The 10,829-nt window shown below is 38.4% G+C and overlaps 1 pseudogene; it reads left to right on the top strand.

The window, feature by feature from the left end:
* LOC122910934 lies at positions 1-133 on the top strand (annotated as a pseudogene).
* The last annotated feature ends 10,696 nt before the right edge of the window (positions 134-10,829 follow it).

The following is a 10,829-nucleotide window of genomic DNA, read 5'->3' on the forward strand; positions in this document are numbered from 1 at the left end:
AGCTTTGCACAGTGGCAGTATTATAGCTAATGAGGTTTATCTTAGGCGCAATTATTGCTAATTGAAAACCACAATAAGATACCACCTCAAGGGACGCCTGGGTGGCGCAGTTGGTTGGACGACTGCCTTCGGCTCAGGGCGTGATCCTGGAGTCCCGGGATCGAGTCCCACATCGGGCTCCCAGCTCCATGGGGAGTCTGCTTCGCTCTCTGACCTTCTCCTCGCTCATGCTCTCTCTCACTGTCTCTCTCTCAAATAAATAAATAAATAAATAAAAAATCTTTAAAAAAAAAAAAAAGATACCACCTCAAACCAATCAGAATAGCTAAAATTAACAAGTCAGCAAATGACAGATGTTGGCAAGGATGCAGAAAAAGGGGAACTTACACTGTTGATGGGAATGCAAACTGGTGCAGCCACTCTGGAAACCACCATGAAGTTCTTAGAAAGTTGATAATAGAGCTATCCTACGACCCAGCAATTGGACTACATAGTGATCCAAATGGGCACATACACCCCAATGTTTATAGCAACAATGTCCATGTTAGCCAAACTATGGAAAGATGTTCATTGACAGATGAATGGATAGAGAAGAAGTGGTATATCTATAAAATGGAATATTACTCAGCTATCAAAATGGATAAAATTTTGCCATTTGCAATGACATGAATGGAACTAGAGATTATTGTGCTGAGCGAAATAAGTCAGTCAATGAAAGACAGATATCATATGATATCACTCACATGTAAACTAAGAAACAAAACATAAACATAGGGGAAGTGAAGGAAAAATAAGACTAAAACAGGCAGGGAGGCAAACCATAAGAGACTCTTAACTATAGGAAACAAACTGAAGGTAGCTGGAAGAGAGGTGGGTGAGCGGATGAGGTGACTGGGCAATGGACATTAAGGAGGGTGCTTGAAATAATGAGCACTGGGTTGTATGCAACTGATGAATCACTAAATTCTTCCTCTGAAACTAACAATATAATTTATGTTCATTAAATTTAATTTAGTTTAAATGGAAACTTTAAAAAAAGATAAGTGTTGGTGAGGATGTGGAGAAACTGGAACACATGTACTTTTGGTGGGAATGATGCAGTTGCTGTAGAAAACAATATGGAGGCTTTGCAAATAATTAAAAATAGAACTACCATCTAATCCAGCAGTTCCACTTCTGGGAATTCACGCCAAACTACTTTTTTAAGCAGGCTGGTCTTGATAGGGAACATCCAAGAAATGGCTTTGTTTTATGCCCAGCTCTGCCTTCAGATATCTTCTGTTGAATTCCTTTCTTTGTTCCAAGATATTGTGTTAAACAGATTCCATTAGTTTTCTGGTTGGTTTCAGATACTCAGATATCATTTTCAGAGATAGAAAATTCAAGAGTCTAGTCTGTCATCAGTTCACAGCTGATTTGCTCACTTGGGTTTACACTTGCCTTGCATTCCACTGACTAGCCATAGGAAAGGAAATGCAGGCAGGAATGTGCTCTCCTTTCTCCACATTTTCCCCAACTCAGCCTGCTGCTTCTGGCTCCTCTGCAGTTAGGGATAAAGGGAAAGAAATGTGGTAGGGAAGAGAATTGAAGCTACAGATAATTTTGTATGCATAATTCCAGTAGAGTCTGCATATGTGTGTGTGTGTGTGTGTATAAATATATATGTATGTGTGTGTGTTTGTGTGTGTGTACTGAATCATCTAGGTGACCTTCTTATAATTGAATTCAAACATGTGCTGTCTAGTTAGGATGACCCTTTCATTCCAGTTTGTCTAGGATTTTTCCAGTTTTAGTGCTAAATGTCCCACATCTTGGGAAAACTCCCCCACTCTTGGACAAATTGTGATTGTTGGACTCCCTAAAGAGCACCTACAAGATCCCTTAAGAGTGCATCTCAGGAGTCCTGTTGTTGACACTCACATAGCAAATAGATTCCTGATGTGAAAATCAAGAGAAGTTGCTCTTCCTTTTACTAGCAGAGAGACCTTGGGTAAGGGGCTTAAATGAAGTCAATAGTTATTTGCAAAGGAATGAATAAATGAATGTGAATATAGAGCTCTCCATTGGACCTATATTTATGTTTCTCCCTAAAGGTGGTAAGACCAGACCAACAGTAAGCCCTGGTTATTTGGTTAATAAACAAGATTAGTTGCTTTCAGTTTCACCATTGGTAATTATGTAAGTAGATGTTTATTTAAAATATGTAAAGTCTAAATGAAATTATTAATCCATTCAATTCATTGAAATAATGAGTATGGGGTACATTACCATCACACAATATTCACTTAAACGGAAAATATTTTATTTAGTTTTCCCATGTTTTATTCAGGAATTCTGATCATTTTTATTAAGCTTAGAATTGATGTGAAAGTACCACAAGTATTAGGAATTAAGAAACAAAATCAAATAAATAATAAGAAAAAAAGCTATGTTGATACAGTCAATCTGCTCAGAAGATTTGAATCATGTATTCAAGACTTTGCTAATTTATTTTAATGCTTCCAGCATATGCAGTAGAGATATGTAATAAGAGCATTGACACAAATGGGTGCAGTCAGTTTATTGGGAAATGCATGGGCATAAGAGTCAAAAGACTTGGATTTTCATCTTGGCTTTGCTGCTTACCAGCCATGTGACCTTAGACAAGTTATCTTTGAGACTCTGTTTTCTCACTGATCTTCCTATTTTATAGGAAGGAAGGAAATCACTATTTTGGGAAGATTAAGATACTGAATATAAAATGACCAGGGACAGCACATTGACTCCTGGTGACCAGGAGTAGGTTGATGGAGGTGAAGGAATGAAAGAAAATGTGTGGCCTGGAAGAAGGAGCAGCTATGTTAGAGAGAGGTAGCAATTCTGGCGACCAAAAGGGAAGCATCAGGCAAATAAATCCCGACATCCTTCTTCTGCCCTCTGCGATCTTGACAAGTGTCTTTTACAAGCTAAATCCAATGGAAACAATAAGACAAGGGAGGCAGTTGGTGAAGCAATGGACACCGGTCTTCTGAGCATGGAGAAAAATGAAGAAGAGCCAAGAATGGATCTGGAGGAACAAAGAGCAGACATAATCACTGTAATAGCATCTGCCTGTAATAAAACCGCAATCTGGTAGATATGAAAACTACCTCTAGCTTTGGAAAACTGTGGCACTTTCTTAATACAGTTAAGAACACAGCTACCATATGACCCAGCAATCTGCTCCTAAAGACTTACCCTAAAGCAGTAAAAACTTCTGTTCTTACAAACATCTACATGTGAATGTTCATGCCAGCTCTACTCACAATCACCCCAAACTGGAAACTGGCAAATGTCCTCCAACACGTGAGAGGGTAAACAAATTGTGGAATATCCATACAATGGAATATTATTCAGCACTAAGAATGTAGGACCTATGGATACATACAACATCCTGGATGTATCTCAAAGGTACTAAGCTGAGAGAAAGAAGCCAGTCTCAAAAGGTTATGTATTGGGGCACCTGGGTGGCTCAGTGGTTTAAAGCCTCTGCCTTCAGCTCAGATCATGATCCCAGGGTCCTGGGATCAAGCCCCACATTGGGCTCTCTGCTCAGTGGCGAGTCTGCTTCCCCTCTCTCACTCTGCCTGCCTCTCTGCCTATTTGTGATCTCTCTCTGTCAAATAAATAAATAAAATCTTTAAAAGAAAAAAAAAGTTATGTATTATACGGTTCCAGTTATATGACATTCTATAACACAAAACTATAATAATGAGAAACTTCTCGGTGGTTATCAATTGTTAGGAGTGAAGAAGAGTATAACTATAAAGGGAAAGCAGGGGGAAAATTTGGGGGTGTGATAGAATGGTTCTGTATATTGATTGTGATAGTAGTTACACAAACTAATTTTTGTGTTAAAATCCATCAACCTGGACATTAAAAAGATTTAATTTTATTATATGTAAATTTAAAAAGAACAATTTAAATATGTGAGATACATTGTGGACAAAAGCAGCAATGATAGATTTATTCTTGTAAACATATTTGTCAACCTCTTTGTCTCAAAGTTGAACTAAGCCATTCCAACCCAAATTGATAGAATTGTAAATGCAGAAATGCCTTAAAATAAGACATTAAGAAGGGAGAGTTTTCTGTGGCAGGATGAAGGCAACAGGCATCAGAATCTAGCCAGTGGGCTTGAGGGTCAGAAAGCAACTGATCCAGCTGGAACTAAAAAACATGGGAGCAAACAGGTGTCTTAGAAAAGAAAGAAAAGAGAGATTAAGGCATGGAGTCAAGAAGATGAGGGATCTGGAACCTGGAGACAAGGAACCAGACCATGGTTTGACTGTATGACAAGGGTTCAAGACAAGAGACCATCTAGCTCTTGGCAGCTGATTTCTAAGCAGAGAGATGGGATAAGAATGAAAGAAGAAACAAAATAGTGCAGAGTTTAAAGGCATAGACAGTGGAGTGACACAGCTGGGCTGGACTCTGGCTTTGCCACTTCCTAACATATGACCTGAGACAGTTGTTCTAACTTGTCATGTACAGAAAGGGTTAAGAGCATCTTGCCCATTTCACTGCTATAAAGATTAGATGAGGTCATCTGTAGTACTTTCCAGTTAAGTTTCTTGCCCAAATGTTAGAAGTACATTAAACAGAACGTTGCAGGTCACATCAGGACCATGGAGCTCATGAGCTATGCATTTGGAGGGTCATTTTGTCTTGCTAAGCCTCGCCTTCTCAATCTGCAGATCTGTATAATAATGTCTACCCCCTAAAATTAAGGGGAGAGGAACCGACTGAAATAAGACCTATGAAAATGCTTTGTGAACTGAGAATTGCTATTTCAATACAGGTCAGTCCAGGCCAGGAAGAAATCTTTGCCTCCTACTTAGCTGCTGTATGAAAGATACATAATCACCCAGATCTGGGTCAGTTTTTCAGCTATATGGGGCCAGATATACAAAGGAGGATCAAGAGGGTTCAGCCAACAGGTGCTAAACAACTTTGGTCAGGAGGAAATAGTGATATAATATCAACATGACCATGAAGACTCACCTTTATGCATTAGGTGCAGATTCAAAGAAGTACCCTGAGGTAGTTAACAGCATGGGCTCTGGAGCCAGAACTTATTAGGGGAAGTTGGGCCAGTGGTAAAATAAGTCTATTGTTGAAGATGCTTAACTGTTACCCTGTATGACCCTCCATACCTGTAATAGGATTGTCCACCCATATTCTTCTTTTTTTTTTTTTTTAAAGATTTTATTTATTTATTTGACAAGAGAGATCACAAGCAGGCAGAGAGGCAGGCAGAGAGAGAGAGAGAGGAGGAAGCAGGCTCCCCACTGAGCAGAGAGCCCCATGTGGGACTCAATCCTGGGACGCGAGACCATGACCCGATCCGAAGGCAGCGGCTTAACCCACTGAGCCACCCAGGTGCCCTCCACCCGTATTCTTAATCCTGTGAGTTTGCAGTGCCTCCCAGTCGAGTAGACAAATTCTACATCCTTATTCCATTGACTTTGTATTTACCCTCTGACTCATTTAGGAGAGTGATAAGTTGGGGGATATAAATGAACATAGCCTCATGCACTGCTGACATGTCATGAGGAGGTCTTGTCCCAGATACCTACTGCAACTTTAGCTTGGGTCACTTCTGAACCCAACCCACAACCTGAACCAGAGTCAACTCAGTCCTTCAACTGATTCTTTGAATAGGAAATGTATGATGATTGTTGGAAGCATTTGAGATTTCGGGGTCATTTGTTATGCAGCATTTTTGTAGCAATACGTGACTTAACACAGCAAGTTCCTTAACTTCAATTATCCTTCATTTTGTCTTTTTAAATTTGAGGTAATAATGCCTAATTGTAATCATTTGGTAGGACAATTATCAGGAATAAATAGGGTGATATGTGTAAAATGCTTAGCACAGTACTCAATACCAAGCAAGAGAACAGTAAATGAAAGTTACTACTATGAAGATAGAGAGTAGGCTAGGAAGAAATTCTTTAAAAAATGGCCTTCTTGCTGAGTCTGTTTCCTCATCTGTAAATTGTGTATAAAAATACTTGCTCCCCTCCTCTTTGAAGGATGGTGTTAGCATGACAGCAGGTGATGGTTGTGAAATTAACTTGCTGTCTGTGAAGAGATCTGTACGAGTTAGGAGTTACTATTCTTTCTACTACAGAGAATCCTTTTATCCCAATGTTACTTACCAGCACCCCTAAGTTTACAGCTATATAGGAGAGTGGGATGAAAAGCATCCGCGCATGACAGCATGCACTAAACAGTCCACTCGTTACGGTTAGTGTCCGTGTGAGTATCTCTCTTCACTTAACGCACCTCTCTACATACACGGCATTGGTACCTTCACTGGGTGCTCTCAGACATCTGATAACATAGCACATATATATTCCAATTTGATTTCAGAAGAACACTGCACATCTTGGAAAAAGTTGCACATCTTGGAAAAAAGTTGCAGGATTGTTGCAAAGATCAAGGGATGATGATGGAGAATTTCTCTAATCACATGCAAAATAATTGACAAATGAGGATCTGACAGAGTTAGACCAGTTAATAATTGAAGAAGAGAAAAATCGACAAGGAGGATCATGACAAGATAGGCTTCAAAAGAGAATAATTTGGTGATTTGAATATCAAAGGATGCAGGGAGGCCTTTGGGAAAATTGATGAAATTTCATTTTTTTTAAATGTAAAAATGATTCTCTTTACATTGAAGGGTATCATGAGCATGCGATTATGTAATTTCCTTGGAAAATAATTTCAGATATTCTTTGTTAATGATCATCAAATAATTGCAATATAACTCATGTTTTTATTAAACATTAAATTAACTCCTTTTAATACAGTTTAGCTTTATATTTTTCAAGATGAAGGCCTAAACTCTGTTCCCCCCATTTTCTAGAAAATGGTAGTTCCTATTTTTAGTGGTTTATTCTGCCAGTATTTTTTACTTGTGTAATTAGGATTTTGCCCATTTATTATTCTCTTCTTTCTCTTAGGTTCATGGAGCCTTTGGAACCACTCTTTATCTAGAGATTTTGGGAACTTAAGCTTTTAGTGGGTCAACGAAGGCCGGAAGATAATAGTCCAAGGTCCAGAAGACTGTCTTGATCATTTACGGGTGAGTTATTTTATGTGACCAGCCAAACGAACTTTTAAAAACCCGAGTGTGTGGGGTATAAAGGTATGGCTGTAAAAGCCTATCACAGAATCCCTTTCTTTTCATAACTTACTTCTGTGTGACTTCAGCCAGGAGACATCACCTTGAGTCTTTTCCTCCTCTATAAAGAAGGAATGACAATATTTACTCTGAATGAGATTATAGATAATAAAATATGTTGGGATGTTTTCACAGAAGCCATTCAAGAACATAACTGTGATTACGTCTAGTATAGCCACAGTGACCCATATCCCAGTAGGATAATTCCCTTGCTTCTTCATTTCTAACTTCCTTTGTCTTGAGTATTTGTATGTAGACTTTAGAATTTTTCTTTCAGATTTTCTTGTGTCCTGTGCTTGGTCCCACAAGATGCGCATTCTGGAGGGCAATGTCTTATAGCTACAATTCATTCTTCAATGGGTGGTATGAAGGAAGGTCGGCTTTAAAGTCCTATTGAACTTGAGCTCACTAAAGGGTTAACAGGGAGGAGAACGGGAGGTCTGGGGATGAATTCTGGCACTGGGCATAGAAAGGAGTTTTACCTTTTCCATGATTTGTTGTGTTAGCCTTCTGTAAGTTGATTTCTCAGTTTTTTAAACAACACCTGTAACAACTGACACCGTGTCTAGAATTAATGTCCAGAACTGGAATCACCTCAGTTGTGTTAATTTTTCTCATCAGTGGAACTAACATGAGAATAACTCTATGAGCTAATTATTTTGTAGATCAGGAAAAGAAGGTTGATAATTCAGTTTAAGTAACTTGCCTGGGCTCACACATACAGCCAGAGTTGGAGGTGGAATTTAAACCCTGCAGATCACTCCCAACATCCTTCCTTACATGTAACCACAAAGCTCTACTGCTGGGGGCCAAATAAGAGCACTAGAGGAGGCACCTTGAGATTTTATCCTTAGTTGATATTTATCAAAAAACTTGTATTCCTAGTATCATTGTCATTTTTTTGTTGTTTCCTGAGATAAGTGAGATGGAATCTCATTTTACTAATGAGTTTATGGGGTTTATCCAAGGTCACCTATTTAGCTAGCAGCAGAGTCAAGACTATAACAGAATACTCTGACCCCTTTGACTATGCTTTATATTTCTCAGTTCTTTTTTTTCAAAACACTTTGTTGTGTCTCAGGATCTTTGTGTTGTGTTTTTGTGGCTTCCAGCTGAGAGATGGTATACCTTCAGAGCAGATAGATGGAAAGGAAGAACTCAGTCCTATGGAGATGCATCTCCTTTCCGCTCCAGAGAGCCCCATCCATCACTTAGTCATTGCAGAGACCCAGCTGATGCATGCCCAGCAAGGCTAAGGATATATAAATATAATGGAAATCAGTCAGGGGCCAATTTTCCCTATTGAAAAGGGAATTGCATTTCTCAGGCATGTGGGCAAAGAGAGGTTGATTAAACATAAAACATTTCCACAAAGGGGTAGCACAAAGGAGAGTTCAACCCCTGCATGTTTGAGAAGGAATTCTGCAACAAACGCAATTGAGTGCTTTCTGTGTTTCTGATAATTTTTCATGTGACTTGCCATCATGTTACAAGATTGCTGATTTGAGCAACTTGAAGGCACTTAATATGACCCATGTTTCATTATATGATATGTCACAAGATTCTAAAGTTTCCAGAACAGGATGTGAAATGTGAAATCATCCAAGAGTAAGGGGGTGGTTCACCCTACACTTGGTCATGTCACTGGGTATTGACAGAGACCAATAGTTTCTTTTGAAGATGGTATAATTTGGTACTGAATGCTGCTTATGCTTGGATAACACTCTAGCTTTTGTGACTGAGGGACAGAGAGTAGAGGAAAATTAATAAATTAGTACTTGACATTAGTATAATAACTCACTTATTCACTAGAAAACACACGGAAAATCTAGAGGGTGAACACAGTGAGAGATACCTGAAAGCCCTCTTATAGAAGAGGCGTCCAAAACTAGAGAGTTAATTGTCTGGCCAAGAGTTACATGGGACAGAGAAAGGCAGTGTTAATGATTTGAATGTGGACCTTCAGTTCCAAAATCCAGCATTCTTTTTATTTTGTCATGCTACCCCTCATTCTTCTTATACTCTTCTGAGTATAAGAAGGGATATTTATTTTTATCACTACTTTCTTATGATTCTGTGTATATTTTCCTTCATCATGTGCTCCTTTTACACCAGCATTTCTTTGTTGCTTTTATTTTTTATTTATCTTAAATGTCACCATTGTGATTTTTTTTCCAAGTCTCTTTGGACCTATTGTCCAACAATTCCCAACATAGTGCTAAATATATGCCCAGACCCCACAAATGTATTTTTATTGGTGGGTTTATTGGTTAACTGGTTCCTTTATTACCATTATTCCTGTTTGGCTCTCTGAAATTACCACCCGTTTATTCATCTAACAATTCAATAAACATTAGTTGAGTGCCTATGAGGGGTACCAAGATTAACCTTACATTTTCTAATAAAGCACAAACAGTAGGTAGAGAAGGAAAGTCATGGCTCAGGGTAGAAAGTGTAAGCTTTGGTGAACTAGAAGAGAAGATACTAAACAAATGTCTCCATCATTTTTGCTCATGCTTATGTGATATTCTTGTATTTTTCATGAAGTTTTTGATATCCAAAGAGCAAAGGGCCACAAATGAAAACAAATGCTCTTGTATTTTGTCATTATATTAATAAGGGTTTTCCAGAGGAACAAGAGGATGTGTATGTATGTATTTGTACATTCATATTTGCGTGTGTGTGTGTGTATGTGTATCTATCTATATAGAAAGAGAGAGAGAGAAATTGATTGATTGGTTGATTTTCAGGAATTGGCTCATGTGATTGTGAAGGTTCAGTGAGTCCAAAGTCTGCCAGATGGCCTAGGAGACTCATAAAAGAGTTACAGTTCATTAGATGTGGACAGGGCAGTCTGCTGGGAGAATTCCTTCTTGTTCAGAGGACCTCAGTCTTAATGCCCTCAACTGATAGAATGAGGTCCATCTACATTATGGAGGGCAATCTGCTTTACTCACATTCCACAACTTAAATGTTAATCCCACCGATAAAACACCCTCACAGAAATATCTGGAATAACATTTGACCAAAAATCTGATTACCATGGTTTAGCCAAGTTGACACAAAAAATTAACCATCACAGACATCTTTTAACCACATGGGCTCTCTTGAAGAATACAGATTGGAATAACCAGGAAGAAAAAGCTGCTTTTTATTCTTCTCTCCTACACCAGTACTCCTGCCCTCCCCCCAAAATGAAGAAAAGAAATATCATGAATATATACCACCATGAGAATGAGTATATCAGTGGTGAGTCTAAATGCTATAATGCAATTCAGTAGTTTAAAGTGGATGAAATAGAATGTAATTTATTTATATATTAATATGGATACATTTTCAAAAATGGAAGAGTGAGCCAAGGAGTGTGTGTGTGTGTGTGTGTGTCTGTAGCTTGTAGAGAGACACAGAATATGATAATGTTTGTACAAAGTTTTAAAACACACACACAGAGTAAATTGCATATATAACAATTTTTTTGCATATATAACAATTTTATAGATAAAAATTGTTATAGATAAAAACACATTTATCCATGTAAACTTTTTACTCCAGAGAGTAAATACATCTCAGAAAGAAGGTCGGTGAATGAATGGTTTAGGTGGGTTTCCTAAGGATCTTC

The sequence above is a fragment of the Neovison vison genome, chromosome 6 (assembly GCF_020171115.1).
Source record: "Neovison vison isolate M4711 chromosome 6, ASM_NN_V1, whole genome shotgun sequence".
NCBI classification, from domain to species: domain Eukaryota; kingdom Metazoa; phylum Chordata; class Mammalia; order Carnivora; family Mustelidae; genus Neogale; species Neogale vison.